Genomic DNA, 19,516 nt, shown 5'->3' on the forward strand with positions numbered 1-19,516 from the left:
TTCCTTTTCAGGTCTATGATGAAAAAACGTTCAAAGCAAAATAAAGTTCCGATTTCCAAAGGGAATTGAATGAAACCAATTTCGTGTCCCAGAACTAATAGTTTCCAAGTTTAGCTCTAAAGTTTGAAACTTTCGGATTTCTAAGATTCGGTTGCAACTTTCGGAACACGAAAGGCTGTACAAGTTGCAAATCTATCACTGACATTAAAGTTTTTATTATTAATACGTAATTGAGCAATGAGACATTAATCATTGAAACGTTTGTGAAATTCTTATTTTTATATTTTTGCTTAAGAAATACTATATTCGGTTTCGTTTCGGATTCCGAAAAGGTTTACTCCATCCGATTACTTATACAGAAATGACGTCATTGCTTTCTCACTTCGTCAAAACATAATATTTTGAATGCCATCATTTATGGTTCATAATCCTTGAACGGCTTGATTGTTCGGAGCAGAATGTCTTACATCTCTATGAACAGAGTTTTTTGTAAATGCCTGCTAATGAAACAAATTCCTATTTTTCTAGCAACATTGAAATTTTCTCCTTCGAAGCTCAACTCCCCGCCGTTTCGGAGGAGATAATGCCACACACAAACAGACAGAAGCGGACAAATTTTAAAGTATAAATTGTTTTTGATAAAGAACTGACGCTACAATCAAGCGATAACACTCAAAGGATGAAGCAGGATTGAAATAATTACTTCAGAGTTCGTCAAAAATCAAAGTATTGAATGTTTATTCAACTGTCTTTGATCTGTGCGTCAGGAATGTTTACGGTCGTGGAGCTGTTTGTCAGACCAGACAGATAAGAAGTATGCTGTTTCACAGTTTTAAGACATTTGAGAAAAACTGTTCTTAAAAATCGTCCCGACTTATGGCATGATAACTTATGCATTTCGCATGATAATAACACAACTACTCAAAATGCTCTTGTCGCTCACGACCTTTTTTGCCAAAAATTAATAAATGTTGTGTTTTAACAAAATATTCCCAGTACTTTTTAACACAATAATGTACCCTATAGGTCTGGATATTTGTTTAATCATGTTTTTCTTTTAAAATAAAGGTATAAAAAGGCATACCCATCTTACACTCAGGATACATATTTTATAACATATGATAATTTATGAATGATATTAAGTTGAATTTAATATAAATAAAGATGAACCGGCATGAATGAATATGAAATGATAAGAAGAGGAAATTTATGAATTATACGAGTATTATATGAAAATATAAACATGATTTATTACTTTTTGCATTTTAAATCATATCCTTTTAAAAATTAAAGAAATTGGTAGAGTTAATTAAAGCATCAAGCATGTCATGAAAAGTGCGTATTTACTTTTCTCAAAGAACATTTTCAGTACTCTGAACTTACGAGTGCAAATTCAAACCCATATTTTGTCTTATAATACATTTCATAAATATAGTGCTATTCTACATTTACATTCTGACTAATCCAACATACAATTCCAGTTATTATTAGCATTAATTTCTTACACTTGCTGTGAAAATTTGCTGCTCTCACTGGTCTAATATACTTTTACACTACCGAAAAAAATATTTAAAATGACAAAATGTTATCATATTTATACAGAAATCATTATAAATATATTAATATCTTTTATAAAAAAAACGCTCAGACTACTTTTAATATTCAAAGAATATTTAAATATTCTTTCTCTGGATGTTTCTCTGTTTCTCTGATGATGAGACTTGATATAACAAACTTTCATTGGACAGATGTCTGTGAATGAATATTACAAAATTATAACTCCATATGTATTCTGAAAGCAAAGAAAAGAAACTGGTTCGAAAAATATTCGGTGCGGGCACTTTAAATTAATTGTATTTTTACTTTTGTCTTGTGAGAGTTCAAACTTAGGCAAACCGTCTTAAAATAAGCCTCTCATGATTTCTTCTACCCCCAGCATTTGTGTCGTATCATCACAGAAACTGTAATTTATTGTGATATTCAAACCACTGCAGTGCACGAGAATGGAACAATTGCTTGAAGTTCTGCAAAAATGAAAATTCGAAATATTTCATTTTAGTTCCGTGAATGAAAACGAAAGCAATATATTTTTGATTTTATGCTCCAGTTTAAACTAAATTTAATTCAACCCATATCCCATTCTTTTGGTCCCATTCTATTCAAAATATTTGCTAACAGGGCAGAGCCAAGATGATATTCGTCTTTGATCGAGCCATGGGGAAATGAATGTCACCCCAGTAGCAAATTTTACTAGGGGAAGAAGAGAGATATAAACATAGGAAGAAAACTAATAAAATAGACATGCAAGAGAGCATAAAAAACGAATGCATACTTTGCAGTGTTTCATAAAAACGGTATTAGAGTTTGAATATTATCATCGCTATTATTATCATTGATTTAAATTGTCTTCATGTGCAATACCGGCTCATACTACTGCATATTTTTAAGCAGAACACTATCATACTTGTTATAAATATTTACATAGCATCAGGGTATGTACAAATGCGCATTGGAAATTAACATGAACCAGTACTTAAGAACAAAGATGGACGAGCATAAGAACTGTGATAAAATACACGTTAAATTAAGGAAAGGAAAGAAAATATGTAAAATACAATAAATAAATAAAATAAAATACGTAGTAACATACAAATAGCTAGATAATAACATACAGTGCATACCTAATAATACAAAATATGTAAAATACACAAAGTACATAATATTACGTAAACGAAAAAGAATAATACTATTTATTAAAATATTTATACAAAATACATAAAAATTAAACAAATGGTGCGTGAAGGTATATTCTTTTCTTAAAGATCACAGTTTCTACTGACCACGAAAGATTCTAGCATACGAGGAAGAACAATAATTGATAGTTATTTATTGCTAAGCTGTGCAATTTTCGAGAGCGTATTCTCTGTCCAAGCCGCCCAGTGATTACGAGCAAGTAATTTGAGATGACGCGTCTGTGTAAACGGACATCCAATTATGTAGTGACTGGGATTGTTATGACGGCCACAGTTATATATGCCTATGCCACTATACTAAAGTGATCACACGTTCCGATTTTGGCGGGACATTCCCGCTTTTTAGAGGACTGTCCCGCGTCCCGCCGATTTTTAAAAATGTCCCTCTTTTTAGAAAACATCTGCATTTCTTATTTTAAATGAACTTTAAAAATATATTACCTATTATTTATTAATTATTATAGTGAATATAAAGAAATTAAAAAACATAAAATGCATGCAGAACTAAATTAGGCGATGTAACGAGTTAGATTTACTCGGTGGTGTTCGATCATTGTCGTCACGTCTCGTCAAGGAATATGTATTGTCAGTGGAGGAACAGCTAGCAATAGCTGAAGGGTTATTTGCTTTCCACACCATAAGCCGCAATAAGTTTTAGATCAATTGATTGTACGTCGCAAATGATCAAAACATTGTACGACAAAAAATTTGTATGTGCAAGGACAAAAACTGAAGCATTTATTTGTAATGTGTTTTCACCATATTCATTTTCACAATTGCAGAAAGAATTAGATAAACACACATTTATATCCATATATTATGATGATTATAAAGATTTAAAAGTATTTCCCAGAATTGTTAGACTTTTGATCCAAAAACAGGAACTAAAATTAGAACAGTAGATTTTGTTTCATTAATTCAAAAATTAATTATTTATGAAGTTAATTTTTATTAACTTCATAAATAATTTTTGATTCAATAAGTACTATTTTAAGAAAGAATAATTTGAGCAATAAATTTATTGCCTATTGTGAGGATAACACTAAAGCAAATTTTGTTGGAAAAGCAAAAGAGGCATCAATAACGTTTTTACGAAACTTAACGAACGTTTGAACCAAAAGATTATTCGAGTAGGTTGTGTAACGCACGTTCTACACAATACTATTCACACAACATCTGACTTACTTCCAGTGGATGTTTAAAATATTATTGCAAAAACTTATTCGTATATATATATACTGTACGTGTTGAAAGTTTGAAGGATTTTTGTGAAAGCGCAGAAATCGAATATAGAAGAATTATTGGTTACAGCAAAACACGCTGGCTAGCTCTTTTACCAGCTTAGTTCATCCACAACCAAGCTAGATTACTTAACAATGCTGTAAAAATTATTGAAGGGGACAAAATTTCAGTAACTGAAGTGTATCGTTCCAATTTCAGTATACGTACTGCCGAAGCGTTAACATAGTCATACATTAAGTCTTAATCTTGGCCGAGAAGCGCACCACTTAAGAGGTCGCTTGAGGGCGGGAGAGACGATGCAAAAAAAATTCTGAGGACAGTAGAGAAGGCCGTAACCTCAGAAAGAAATGAGTAACGGAAGTGTCAAATGAAATTAATAATTTAAAATCAAAATTGCGAGAAAGAATTGATATTAATTACGTTCCTTAATTATTCGAAAGGACATCACTATAAATTGGAAAAACAAGATGTCATTATACAACCTGATTTTCTGAAAGAAGTCAGAAATTTTTATTATAACTGCTTGGAATATCTTGAAGAACAGACAGTTCAGGATAGTAAAAACTTTCATTGGGTGACACTAAAAAAAGAGATTTTATGGGAATATGTGGGGAAAATCTTTTTAGTATATTAGTAACCATTTTCCGAAAAATAGAATTCGCGCTCTCCCTTCCAGGAACAAATGCAGCAACAAAACGTGTTTTTTCTAGTATCAATAAAATATGGAAAATTGAAAAAACGAAGTTTAACATTAAAACTTTAAAATCTGTATTAAGCCTAAAATATAATTTGACTAATTGATGTGAGAAATTTCACTACATTTTATTAAATGATTCGAATCTATTGCAAAGTATTCACTCGGATAAAAAATATGACAGTGAAAGAAACTCGTAATTTTTTAAAATAAAATATTAAATTAATTAAAAAACATAATATTCAAATTATTGTTTTTCACAAATATTTTTATAGTTACCAATAGTTAATAATAAATATATTTTAGTATATTTATAGACAAGTATATGAATTATTGGTCTGCTTTCATAACTAAATTATAATTCTCATTTCATTCTATTTGTCCCGCTTTGTCTCAATGAAAATGTGGTCACTTTACACTATACCCAATTCGGCTTGAAAGGAGACGTGACCTGTTAGAAACTGATTGGGAGTTGCTTTATCAGTTTGTAATTCTGTTCTATTTCTGGCATCAGCCGATGGGTATTGCCAGTTGCAGCTGAATCCCACTTCGCATGAAGATACGTACTGATGGACGTTTCAGAAATGTGATTGGAAGTGAAACGGGTTGCTCCATACGGGATGTATCATTGGTCGCATTCTTTACAATGGTATCTGCATACTCGTTTGCCAGGACATCAGCGCAATCAAAAATAAAACACGAATATCCGGAATTAAATAAGAAAAGAATTTCTCTTCTCTGTTAAAATGAAAAATATTAGATAAGCTGATTACCCAAAACAGAAAATATTAGTTAATTTTCTAAACGCGTCTGGAAAGCATGCAAATGTCATTTTGCCCTAATGATCTGATGCCTTTGTGGAGGATGTTTTAATGGTACTGCTCTCATTCCTACAAGAGGAAAATTACAGAAACTATAATATAGCCAGGTAATTCGTTGGGGTTTGAACCTGTGCCGAATTATCAGTGTTCGACTACCGGTGGAAGTAAGCTCTTTTTACCTTATTAAAGAAATGTATTGTACGATATAGAATAGGTTACGATTTAAATACGAAATATAATAATAATGTTACCAGGGCAAAGATAAATACAAAAAACACAAAATACAGTGTAAATGAAAATTAAGTGACATATTGCGAATTTTTAGGCAAAATATTCAAGTGTTATGTGCTTATGTGTAATACGTAATTATGGTTTATTTATACAGACATTCTTATTGCACATTATAGATGTTTTTCATGAGTTTTTTTCTCAACCAACATGCATCCATTTTAAGATAATTAGGTAGCACCTCTATCCACTAACCATATTGAACACACCCACCCAACGACTACTATGATCATCCGCATTAGTCACTCAACCACGTGTATTACTTGGTACACTGATCAAGTTAATTCATTCTTACATTTTTACAGTAATACATAAAATTTTAAATATAACATAGTCATACATGAAGTCTTAATTTTAGTCCTAAATACTGCCCTAATACAAAAAGTTTTGAATAAATAATACGATATTAATGCAATTAATAATAAATAAAATAAAATACAGTAATATGTAGAGTTCTAAAAGTATTGTTACGAAATGTACAGGAGCGGTAAGATAGCTTCACCGCAAAGCAGTTTTAGGTTTGCCATAAAATAAAGAGGAAAATAAGGTTGCCACATTTGGTGGTAAATCGCCCATTTGGCGACAATTGGCGACAAAATTGGCGATACTCAATGGCCGGATGGATAACCTTCTGGAACGAATTCTTACCGGTTTAGCCCAGAATGTTCTCGAACATAAGCCGAAAGCTATACAAACCCTGCTGGTTCGCAGTCAGTTAGTGTGTCTCACTGTGTGTGTGCTCCATCGAGAGGGCGAGTCAGAGTGCCTCTCTGGAGTGCGAGAGAGTTAGTAACGAGTTGGTGTCTCGTCTAGCGAGTCAATACCTGCGGAGTCGATCGAGTTGACAGCCGGGCAGCGAGTGCCGAGTGGGTCGTCGAGTTCACCGAAGGAGTCTCTTAGTGCCTCGCGGTTAGTGCATTGTTGAGAGAGCGTGTTGAGCTCCGGAAACGACTGAACCGAAGAGTCGGGAGCTGTGCTCTGAGTGTCGACGAGTACATCGCGAGTTGTAGCGTGAAGAGTCTGAGAGTACGTGGAGTTCCGAGAACGACCAAGCAGAGTCGGGAGCTGTACTCTAGTGCTTTGTCTAGAAGCTGTCTCCCCCGTGATAGCCTGATAACCTGTGTCACTGATCGTGTCAGCGTGTTTATAGTAGATCTTCGACGACTGTAAAAAGTGTTACTGGAGCTGTCCTGATTAATATTGGCTGATTAAAGTGTGTTTCGATACTTCATCAAGTGTCGTCGTTATTCACTCCAAATCTACGAACCCCGTACGAACGTAAAGGAAGAATATAACGCAACAACTGGTGTCAGAAGAAAAGTAAAACGTAACAGTATATTTCATTTAAGAACCATAGTAGCGTTCAGTGATGATATTAATAACAACAGTTTAATGCTTCTTCAGTACCCCGTGCTTAACTTGCTAGTTTGTCCATGATACTGTTGATTAAGGCTGAATTTTTAATGCTAAATCTTTTAAATACTCAGTTAATGTTATGTCGCCTTTTTGTGCTTAACTTGCTAGTTTGCCCATGATACTGTTGATTCTCTTGATTAAGGCTGAATTTTTAAATACCCAGTTGATGTTTTGTGAAACTATTAGCAACAACAGTTTAATGCTTCTTAACCGTGTCCCGCGCTTAACTTGCTAGTTTTTTCATGATGCTGTTGATTTTGTTGATTAAGCCTGAACTTTTAATGTTAAGTCTTTTAAATACTCAGTTAATGTTTTGTGTAGACGACCTATTGTGAAAGTATTCAGCATTGCTGAAAACTTAAACAGCCATATTGAATATCACCGCATATCATATTCTGTCAGAAGCTTTTCTTCACAGAACAGAAAAAGCATCTGGGAATACTGGATTTTATATTTTTAGGTATAATTTTCAATATCTATTTCTTCATATTTTTAGAATATTTCTTTTGCAAATTATATCGTCCCGCTGTATATCGCATATTTGTTAGTGATGCACTATTTTACATAATTTACTACTATGTTTCCCATGTTTACTTTCAGCCCATGTATATGTATGTTCAAAAGAAAAGTTTCAATAAATATACGGTAGGAAGAAAAACACGAAAATTTTCTTCTATGCATAAACAAAGGAACTCATATCATTTACTTGGAATTGCTCCCTAATATGAATAAATCAAGAATGCTTTATTACACGTGTCTAGTTAGCGAGAAATATGCTATGATTCTTAATTTTTATCCTGACTCGTAGCTGTGAAAGATAGCTGGCCGACACGACGATTCTCTCCTCACGAGGGTTTCAGTTTCAAAACATAAAAGTGAATTATGTGAGTCGTGAATCTTTATGTTTTATTGAGCAGTCGTAACAGTAAATCGCGGATTGCAGTATTTTATAACATTTTATTTATTTTTATTTCCACATCGTTCAGTTTTATTCTTTACTTCTGTATCATTCTTGTTATTTTATCGATTTCTGACCTTCTATTCTGACTGTTCTTTTTCTGTTATTTATGGGTCTAACAGCAGGTTTTTTTCAGGTGTTATCTCACAAATGATACGCATTTTATGATATTTTTTACAGGGTTTAAAAGAGAAAAATGTCCTTCAAATATCCATTGGTTTTTTGCACATTAGAATAGGACGATTCGATGCTAAGCTCGGTTTACCTAAGTTTGATGGTTAAAGGAACACCTTTTTATTGCTTTTTAAACGATTGTTAAACCCTAATATCGTATAATAAAGTGATCTATAAAATTGTCATTAAACTAATTTTATCAAGTATTGTATTAATGTTGCGGAGAGTGTGAATCAGGTTTCTGAGATTTGTAATTATCGTATTCAATCTGTGTAAATGCAGAGATAATAAGAATTTTTATATCATAAAAAATATTAAATATAATGAAAATTCTTTCATCTTTTTTAAATTTGCAAAAATAAATCGCAATATAAATTGGGACTAAGATGCAGTGTTTAAGTAATCGATTTTTCAAAAAAAAAAAAAAAAAAAAAAAAAAACAATATGTTTACTGGGTAAAATATAAACATCGCTTTAATTATTCACTGCCAATTCATGGCACAGATGTCCAGAAGTGATCCAACGGAAAACACAAATGATATTGCCGTAGAATGAAATGCGACGTAAATAAAAACAAGTAAATAATTATCCATTTATAAATTTAGATTTTTTTCTGCATCTTATAACATTTTCAATTGGTATAAATAATTTTAGGGATCGGGATAATTGGTATAATGATTTTAGGGATCACTTTGGGAGACATAACAATTAAACATTGTGTATAGTGAATTTACAATCAAACATTTTTAATCATTTGAATTGCATTGTGACCGCAAATTGAATACACGTCCATTAAAGAATAAAATTCATTTCATAAGAGCTCATATACCCACATTTTATGAATTCTCTTCAAATTTCCTCTAAATCAGCATCAGATTACTTATATTGAAATAAATTTATCCCTGATAGTTAATAACTAAATATGCATAATTTTCTAAATAATTTATGCATTAGAAACTAATATTCATTTTAATGAGGTAATTAATATTTTAAACTTTTAAAATCCTCTGTTTCTCAGAAATTTCAGTCATTTAGTATAAATCAGCACAATGCACAATGTCTGTAGTATCGAAATCTTCAACCTGTCATTTGAAAGGTGACATTCAGGTGATGGGTGAAGAATTAATTTTTAATTAATGAATTTGATAATTCTTCATATATTCTTTCAGCCGTTAATTGATTTTTTGCACTGCATTGAGTTTAAATTATGTATCATCTCTAGAAAGGAAAGATTTAAAATTTTGTTGCTGGTTGGTGCGCCAAACGATGTTCGGTATCACATTCCGCAATGTACCTCATTAGAAAGAACTTTTTTTCCTACAATAATACTGCAAATATCTATAAATCTTGTTAGATATATCACATATATTATGAATTAGATGTGTTGTAAAAACATTAGGTTAATTGGATCAGCCGGAGAGATGAAAAATGAGCAATCGCCTTTGCTGTGAATCGAACCACCGCCCTCTGGAACACCGACCCAGCGTGCAGAACCACTACACCACGAAGGAACGCTAAGAAGGCGCTGCCTTGAACATTCTCAATTAGGAAATATTAAAATAAAAATAAATATACAATACATGTATTAGTTTTTAGCAAATTAATAATTAATACATATTTTGATTTTGTTTTAAATAGAAACTTTTTATGCCACACTGAATAATATTACTGCTAAGAACTGGGATTTCTTTCCGCACAGGTAGAACAGCCAAAACTTTCCGGATTCATAACTACTTCCAGAATTGTATTTGAAAGTGAAAACGCCTGGAATTTTTAAATGATAACGGTTGTTCGTCTAACTGATAGGTTTGTCGACTAAATGTATCAGCTCCAGCAAAAAATATTTTTTGTCAACTATGAACAACATTTGTTTTCCAGAAACAAGTCAGATGCCAACAATAAAAGCAAATTTAAATCTAAATATGAAATCCAAATATTCGTACATGTAATTAACAAAATTTCTTTCAGAAATATATTATTTAATGAAAAATGTGCAGGAGTACAGCAAATAGGAGAATCTCAGCCATCCACATCCTCTTCAGTGTTCACATTCTGCAAAAGGCATGTAGTCTTTGTGTTAAAATTATATCCGTCATCCAAGACTGCAGAGCGTACTTGTGGCATGTATCCTAATAACTAAAACTATTGCTTTCATGAACGATTCCCGCAGAATGGTTTTAAACGTAGAATTGGAGACCAATAATTACATCAATAATACTTTTTGTTAATTTGTGGTCTGTGTCACAAGGCGATTATAGTATGCAGCATTGTACATATACAGAATACATTAACCATACACATATATCTTACAGAAATCAACACAGAAACTTATTTGTTTCTTGATTCCAGCATGGTAATGACTTTATGCTCAATTACTACCCCCAAGGAACGCCTGAGTCGTGAATTCTCTTTTATAAAATTTGATAACCTCCCCACACACATGATAATTATAGATCATATATGCGTAGAATGACAATATTTGTCAGGCAATTTGTTTTTGATTGCTAAATCAAACCGCTATTTTTTATATATTCATTTAATTACTTCGTCAATAAGATATTTTATGCAATGTATTCAATAGCTCTCAAAACATGCTGCCAAAAAAAGCTTTCAAAGATTTTGTAACGGTACTACGTACACATTTCACCAAAACATTAAAGATTCCTCTCAAAAAAATTACAGCAGAAATAGTATATGTGTTTATTTTACTTTATAGTTTTTACCCAATTTTCATAAATGCTACAATGGTTTTAATTTGTAAAAACATAATTAATAAATAAAATACTAATCTTACTAAATCAAAATAAAGTGATCAAATTTTTATTTTACTTTGTAATTCTGTTTCAAATAATCTCAACTAATATTTCGCCTTGAATCAGTCGTCATTCTTTAATATTTTCGAATTATCGATTCTAATATTGCAGTGTAAGCTAATCCTGGGCCATTATACATAAATGACTAAAATTCAAAGTCCATATAAAAGCGAGATTCCATCTTTTACGCTTAATCTAACCCTTAATGGGTTCCCCACACTTAAATGACCCGGTTTCTGATAAAATCTTGAACAGGAAATTAGGAATGCGAAAATCACTCCTTTGCATTATGTAAAGAACATTTCCTCTAATAAGAGTAATCTGGAATATTATTCGACCGTGCCCATTAAAGTGCAGCATTTTACCAATTTAGAAAGAGGATCCTATGGCGAACTTTTAATACACGTAAGTAGTCGTTAACGAAGGTTCTAGTTCCTGCATTTTAATCCACATTCAATGAGATACCATCATCCTTTTTGAGGAATAAATGGAAATATTTGGTTCCCATAAATGGTATTTTTTTATGAAAGCTCCTTGCCAAGTCGTTAAAAATTAATGGTCAACTAACATGGTAAGAAATCTGGGTATATGAATAAAAGCAATGTTTGCTTTGCTACGGCGCACTGAGATTTTACTTTCAATGCTTGTTTACGCTTATTAGCGTTAATGCTGCAAAGGTATATGTTTTACAAGTCAAACTTTTGACTTGTAAGGAAATGAAAATAATTAAATATATATTTTGAAATTATTTATGTAAATATAAACACAGGAAGATTTTTTTTTCAAAATATGTAAATTTAGGTTTTTTATGGAAGCGGGCCTGCTTCGACAACAGATTAAGATACAAAGTTTTTATCGAAAACCGGATTTCGTTGAAATGAAATTCATAATTTATTTCATGTTGTAAATGTATTTTTCCAGCCAAAAATGTCAATACCTTATTCATTGTACTTTGCATAAACGTTTCTCTCACATTTTCTAGAATTTACTTTTAGTTTTTAAGTAATTAAATGTATAATTTGAAATTATTTATGTAAATATAAACACAGAAACTACATCCAGAGTTGTGTTCCAGAGTTCGATATTTAAACGTTTTGTATAACAAGAGTTTTTATTTTGCTATGAAACTAAAATATATTACTTACACGAAATAAATGTCTAAGGTGAAAATTTTAAGTATTTCTTTATACGAAGAATTTGTACAATAGTAAACCATTCATTAGATCATTAATTATTCAGTTTTACTTGTGACGTAATTACAACATTTTAAATGATTCATTACGTTTATTTAATGTTTATGTAATTTTTTTACATCCTGTCTGAGCAGCTGAAAATAAATCCATGTTCATTGTCATCCACGTCATGTGAAGATACCATTACCGTTGATTTATTGCTTTCTTTTCTCCTAACATAGACAGTAAATCCAAACTTTAGATCTTGAACTTAGTATATTGTTCAAAAGTTTATTTATCATCGTTTAAATATCCGCATTATGCAGTCTGCGACTTACACGACTACAAGTATCATACTGTAAACAAACTAAGATTCGAATATAATATTAAAAATGTGAATGCATCACGATTTAATAGATCTCCTTACATTCAGTCGAATATTTGAAAGAAATATGGAAACGTACAGATAAAAATTTCATTTTTAATCATTTTAAGGGGTATTATTATTTTAGGGGGTTACATGTTCTATGAATGAGAGATAATAACAACATTTAGCCCTACCCAGAAATGAAGTCTTATATTTAAGTTGTAGAGACATTAGGATTTTTTGGAAGCAGGCAAGATGAAATATATGCAACGCCTACGTCGGGAATCAAACCGCGGACCTCTGGAATACGCGTGCAGACCACCACACCACATAGGCATGCCAAGAAGGTGGGTAATCAACGTAAATCAGGTGAAACACGGAGGTCATCATCCCTTACCAAGAAGGTGGGAGAAATACCTTTATGAAACATAAGAAAAGGCTTCTAAACTGAAGTTTATATAGTTGGATTTAGTTAACATTATATATTATTTTAACTTTTAATCTTTAATGTGCCCACTATTTCTTGAAGTTTTTTCTAGCTTTTTATTTTTCTTCTTTCTTACTAAGAAAAATATACTGAAACAAAATTTACTCATGTAATGAAATTCTTTTTGCCGTCGACGCAGATGTTATAGATTACAGCCCATTCATATGTACACAGTTAAAATCGTGAATAGTTAATTTTATTTTATTCTTGTAAAATCATTTTTATACAAACGTAGCTAAACTGTCACAAAATTGCGTCTTTTCTTGATTAGTTAGTTATATTGGTACATTTTGCATTTTTGTAGTATAGTATTGGAGCTACTAGCTATAGGAGCCATAGAAGCTGCGATGAAGTACGCAGATTCCAAGGCTGGATTAAGTTTGACAGTATATTCCATTCGACATCATTCCTATTGCTAATTAAGGTTTCGCTTTGCAAACTTTATTATTATTATTGGCTGGAGCATAACTTAAGTATCTGTATTATTAACAGTATTAAAGAAACAAAAGGCAAAGATAATTTTGAAATGACGCAGTTTAGAGAGGTTGTATAAGCATATTAATACGTTTAAAATACAAATAAGGATTAATGAAATTAAATAGAGGACTTAAGAAGCAAAAGCAACTTAAAATTAGGATTTCTGCGTAAAATAGTTATATTACATGTTTTTAAAATTCTGAACGCAGTTTAAAAGGTATCAAAGCTAATGAGCATGAAAAATAAATCTTAAGGAGCTGCTCGAATGATGTACTGCTGAGGTTTAAATTATAGTCCAAACTTGAAGGTTTTAGAGTTCAGAATTTCATAAAAATTATTCCAAATAGCCCTTCTAATAATTCCCCCCTATTATTAGAAAAATTATGCAGTTTTATTAAATGTTTTATAATTGTTTCATGAAATTGTCTAATTCACGACGAACATAAAAACTATTATATAATATTTTCCGCTATGTGGTGACAAACTCAGAGGTTTGAAAGTAGCATCAAGAAGAAAGAAAAAATCCCAGGGAACACGATATCGCGAAACATCTGTAGTTGGATATAATGTCAAAATAGTACACATGTAGGCTCTGACATTGAACGGAGGCCAAAAAAGAGTGCTGTATTAACCTTCTGCATTCGAGAGGTGACTCTCACTCACCATGTGATTTGATGCCGCAACTCGAGAGGTGACTTTCGCTCACCACTTGGTTTGATGCGGAAACTCGATGCGAGGCGATAACTGTTTACATTTAATGTCTTCGAAGCGGATTCCTATGCTGTTTCTTTATAATCTTATGAAGTGTAAAATAGCCTTGCCATACCCCTGCGTTAGCGCAAGCGTTTCGCTTTGCTGTTTAATGATGAGCGAATCATTACTAGACATGATGAATAAATCTACAAACGATGTCAGCGACGAATCAACTGCAGTCTTTCCTTTCCTAACAATGTCTGGTCCCTGCCTTACTAAAGTGACTTTCTCCGACTAAATATGGCTTGCTATAACACTCGTTCTTGCTCTGTAGTTTATAGTAAAGTCATCCCTTACAGTTAATTGCGTTTAAAAATACATTTTATTTTCATTCCTTTACGTGTAACTGCTCTAAACATAAGATTTGGTTCTTATAATTCTGTGTTGCCAGGTTCAAAATTTAAAAGTTTAACTAAAACGCCTCTCGTAGTAAAATTGTGACTCTCTATCGAGAGGACTGTTATTATTCGCATTAATAGATCACCCTATGTAGTAGATATACTCATCAAACATACTGAAACGGTGTTTCATTCATGTTGTAAGAAAATTTAAGTTGCTGTAAAATCATGTAAAAATTTCTCGTTGGTGTGCCTACATAAAAGAATTGTGCAATGCATAGTATTGAAATAAACTTAGAAATAAAAAACGAAAGTGTCTGCAGGCGGTTAACAGCAAGTAATTATTGATTGCTGCAAGATACCTGTACACAATAATAATAATAATTTTCGTTCCTTATAATAAGATGACTGACCTTTAGATATACACATTTATTCCAAAATTAAGATAAAACAATATGTAAAATTCTAACATTAATGTGCAATAGCCGTTTAATACTCGTATTTAATTTGGTTATTTTCCTTTTCTGACCTAATTACTAACATTCCCATATAAATCTCTCTGAACTACGTCATTTAAAAATTAATACTTTACTTAGTGCTTCAGCTAATAATAATAACAAAATCTATACAATAAAATTAAGGGGAATCATACACCTTAAACCCCTCATGATCTTCGAATATGTGACTGTTGCAAGAATTGAGATATTATATTTATTTTAAAAGCAATTATTTCCAACCTTTTACAGCTGACTACATAATATAGCTGCTTTGGAAACTAGTAACCAGAAAGTTTGTGTTGCCACAAATATTTTTATAATTTAATCCTCTTTGTGACAAAATATCTCGCCGTGTTTCCACCTTGCACGCATGATATTTTAAAAATGGCTAATGGTACGTACTTGAAATTTGATGTAATTCTTTATATGGGCACTATTTTCTAACTGAACCAACAATCTGATGAATATTTTAATATTGAAAAAATTTATTTACGAAAACATGAAAAATTCTTTTAATAAAATACATTTTATAAACACAACTCAACATAAAACAAAAATTTAACATGAAATTTTTAGAATTTTAGGTTCACAGTAGTTTCCAAATGTTATAAAAGCCATATATTAAATATGGAATTTAATTATGCAACAGAATGTCTTGAACTGTGCGCGCAAGTTGGAAACATGACGAAAAATGTTGTCACAAAACGGATTAAATTATAAAAATATTTGTGGCAACACAAACTTTCTGATTACTATTACAGAAAGCAGCTATATTATGTAGTCAGCTGTAAAAAGTTGGTAGTAATTGCTTTTAAAACAAATAAGTTATCCCAATTTTTGCAACAGTCACCTATTCGAACATCTTATGGGTTTTAAAGTGTATGAGTCCCCTTAAGTCAAGCACAAACACCATCTTTCTTAACCAAATTTGGTAGTTGGAATCTGTCTGCTCCTTCTCAGCTTCTTTGCAAGTTTAATGCAGATGTTAGAAAAACATAAATGTTATTGTTGTCATCGCAAGCGCAGATTTCACTATTTTATCTGTTTGTGTCAAATATTTCGTCAATAGTAAAAGGTAATATTTAGCCGACTTTTATTGTATGAATCTCCATGCTTATGTATCTACCTCATCCATGATCGAAAACCTTTACTATTACAGGCATTCATTCAATTACTAAAGAGTAGCTCCGAAATACTTAAACATTATAGTCATCCACTACCTTCAAAAATAAAAAAAAAATAATTAGGTAATTGAAAATAGCACAAATAACCATCAAATTGAACATAATCTGCCTTTTTAGGTATTTGTATTATTTAATTCAAAGTTATTAAGTTTTAATCAAATACACTACATTTAAAAATATTTTCAAGATGTCCTACTTTCATTATATTGTTGATAAGTTGATACGAATAAGGCATACAACTGTGGATTCTCTGAGAAATAGGAATGCCAATGTGTCAAAACAAAATCATGTTCTTTTCGACATACTAGATGGAGTCACTGATTCGGAAAAAGAACTCTTTGTTTTAGGTGTAGAGAATTCAATAAATGAACGTCGGAGGAATTCACATGGTCTACCCGTTAGAAAAAAAAAAAAAAAAACGAATAGAGGGATTGATGCCGAGAAAAAGAAACAACAATAGATTTTTGCGAACCCAGTAAAAGCTAGTTTATGACTTCAACCACGGTCACAGTGATTCGATCAGAGTACGTGTTTCAATGTTCAGTTTCCTGGGAGGGCCAACTGATAGCGGCTGTTCAAAGCTTCACGACCTCGTTTACTTCAGTTCTTGGGTAACACGTAATCTTTGAAAGTTTCTTGTCTTTTCAATCTCTGAGGATCATACAGAGAATAGGAGGGATATTAAATCCTTCCATTGTACGAGGAATTCAACAAGAAGATATGGAATTGACGTCTGTTTCGAGAAAGGATTCCGTGAACTTAATGTTGTTTTACTAAGGTAGTATTTATTCGCAATAGCATCTGACTGATTTGGAAAAAAATCTGATATAAAACTATCAGTACAAAAATCTTGTGTTAAATGTATTTTGGAAATATTATCATGCGTTTTACGTACTATATACAATCTTGCTTTCGGAAGAAGCTGTATTTGGTATGCCGCTCAAATCAAACATAGGTTAATATTAAATATATAAAAACCTAAACGTACTTTAACACTTTACAGTACACTGTAACAATATGATGCTGCTACTGTTTCTTAAAGTTACCATTTGCAGTTTTGTTTTTCGTCTGTAATTTTTGAGAGAGTTTTAAAGTATTTAACAAAATATCTGAGAGGGGGACTATTTTCACTGACAAAGCTAACATGAATCATATTGTGAAATTCTGTAAAACATATTTTAAAAATTTTTTAAATAGGTTAATTATTTTTAGTAGGTTAATTATTTTTAAATAGGTTAATTATTAGTCAGGTAGAAAAGCAATGATTTCTTTTATTATAGAAATTTTAAAAAAAATATTATTTAATAAGTATATTTTAAAATCCAAGCTAGTTTCAATATTCATCTGTCCTGTCCTGTTGATTTATCATCGAATCGAAGACAGCTTGTCAGAAATAAAAATTTGTTGTAACTCATCACAGCTCTTGTTATTTCAATTCCAGTGCCATCACTTGAGAACAATACTTTTGCATTTACATGGTGTCCTTTTTTATTCCTGTCATATATAACAATCCAAAGTAGGCCATCATTTCCACTCAGGTAACAGTGCAGTCTCTATCTGAGTATTTTTCTTTTTAGTAAACTTATGTATTTATTTGTACATTCCAAAACTTCATCAAGCATATTTATATCAGCTATTTTAAAAATGTTCCTGTTTCATCCTTTATATCCTTAGCATGGTGTTTTAGGTCAGGTTAACGCTCACAATATTATTATAATTCGTCTTTGAGCAGTTTGCATACTTCTGATTTTGCCACTTAGGAGATTTATCCTTACTAACATAGAATATATCATCATCCTTCCATTTTTCTATATCATTATTACTATCATCATCTGATATATATTGTTCAGTTTTACTGCTGATATTATTTATCTTTATATTTTCTTTACATAGATCACTATTATTCTCGCATCCAAAGGTTCCCTTGTCTTTTTCTTCATCAGATAATTCTTGAAGAATGCGAGCATAATCAGCTGGTTGCACATATTTTTTTTACCATGAAAACCGATATAAAAATTATAGAGTCAAACGTATACAAATTAAAATAATACACGTCAATTAATAACACAAAATTACATAATATTTGGGAAAAAATAATTTCCGAATTTTCACCCACGACCATGCGCGTGTCATAAGTTCTACGAAGAAGCTGCCACGCAGCGCGAAAGCGCAGTAAAAAAACAAAAAATTCATATGACTTCCTGCTGCCACAGGAATAGAAATGACATTCAGACGTCTCAGCTGTGATATGCGAGAAGTGTGCATTAAAAACCGAATTTGTCGTAAATTTTGTGCATAGTGCCTTGCTGAAAGGTTAAAAATGAAACATTTTAAATGTATCTAAAATATAAATATTATTTTATAATTAAAAAAAATAAGCTGCTGCAAGAACTCAGAGAAGCTCATGTTATGTTTACGTTTTGATAAATAACAAAATTTTGGTAAAGAGATTAAAATTTAATACTGAATAAAAATTACATGTTTTACTCAATTTTTAATTTCATCATCTGTGATGCGGTGTAAAAGAAATTCAGAAGGATTCATACATTATGTGGCGTTAGAGCACGCGAGTGCAGTTGCAGTTAATTTCGTCTTTCTGTGATAGAAATAACTCTAGGCATTTAACTGAAAGTGTGCTTGATTCATTAGCGTACGGCATTCGAGAAATGGCGGAGAATTGTTTTTATTACTTTTCGCGGATTACTTCCGAAATCTCATTAGGAATCTCTCGTTTTTCGTCACTCTTCTCGGAAAAAAAATGTAGCAAGAAACAACTCGGTGAAAGCTTCCAAGCAGCGATCTTAACCAGCTTTAAATCAAGCGGGGAATCGCAAAAGCGGAGATGAAAGAGGTAGGAATAAAGTAAGAAAACAAAGTTACGAGTGCTCCTGACGAAACAAAAATGGCGCTCACGTTAACACACTATTTAGAAACTTTCTCCGTGAGAGGCATTCTAATATTATCAGAGATCTAAACAAAAAGAAAAAGAATAAAATAAAGTGTCTTGCAATTCATTCTAAAAAAACTAAGTTTACTTCGCACAACGGAATGGGATAACGGAAAGGAGAAAGAATGTTTCGCT

At 31.7% G+C, this 19,516-nt stretch overlaps 1 protein-coding gene across 4 annotated transcripts in view; it reads left to right on the plus strand.

The window, feature by feature from the left end:
* LOC118204165 (uncharacterized) overlaps positions 1 to 19,516 on the plus strand; it is an 876,973-nt gene that overhangs the window by 486,746 nt on the left and 370,711 nt on the right. The window lies entirely within an intron of this gene.

The sequence above is a fragment of the Stegodyphus dumicola genome, chromosome 6 (assembly GCF_044657685.1).
Source record: "Stegodyphus dumicola isolate Sdum_Otavi_A_Nest chromosome 6, ASM4465768v1".
Lineage (NCBI taxonomy): Eukaryota > Metazoa > Arthropoda > Arachnida > Araneae > Eresidae > Stegodyphus > Stegodyphus dumicola.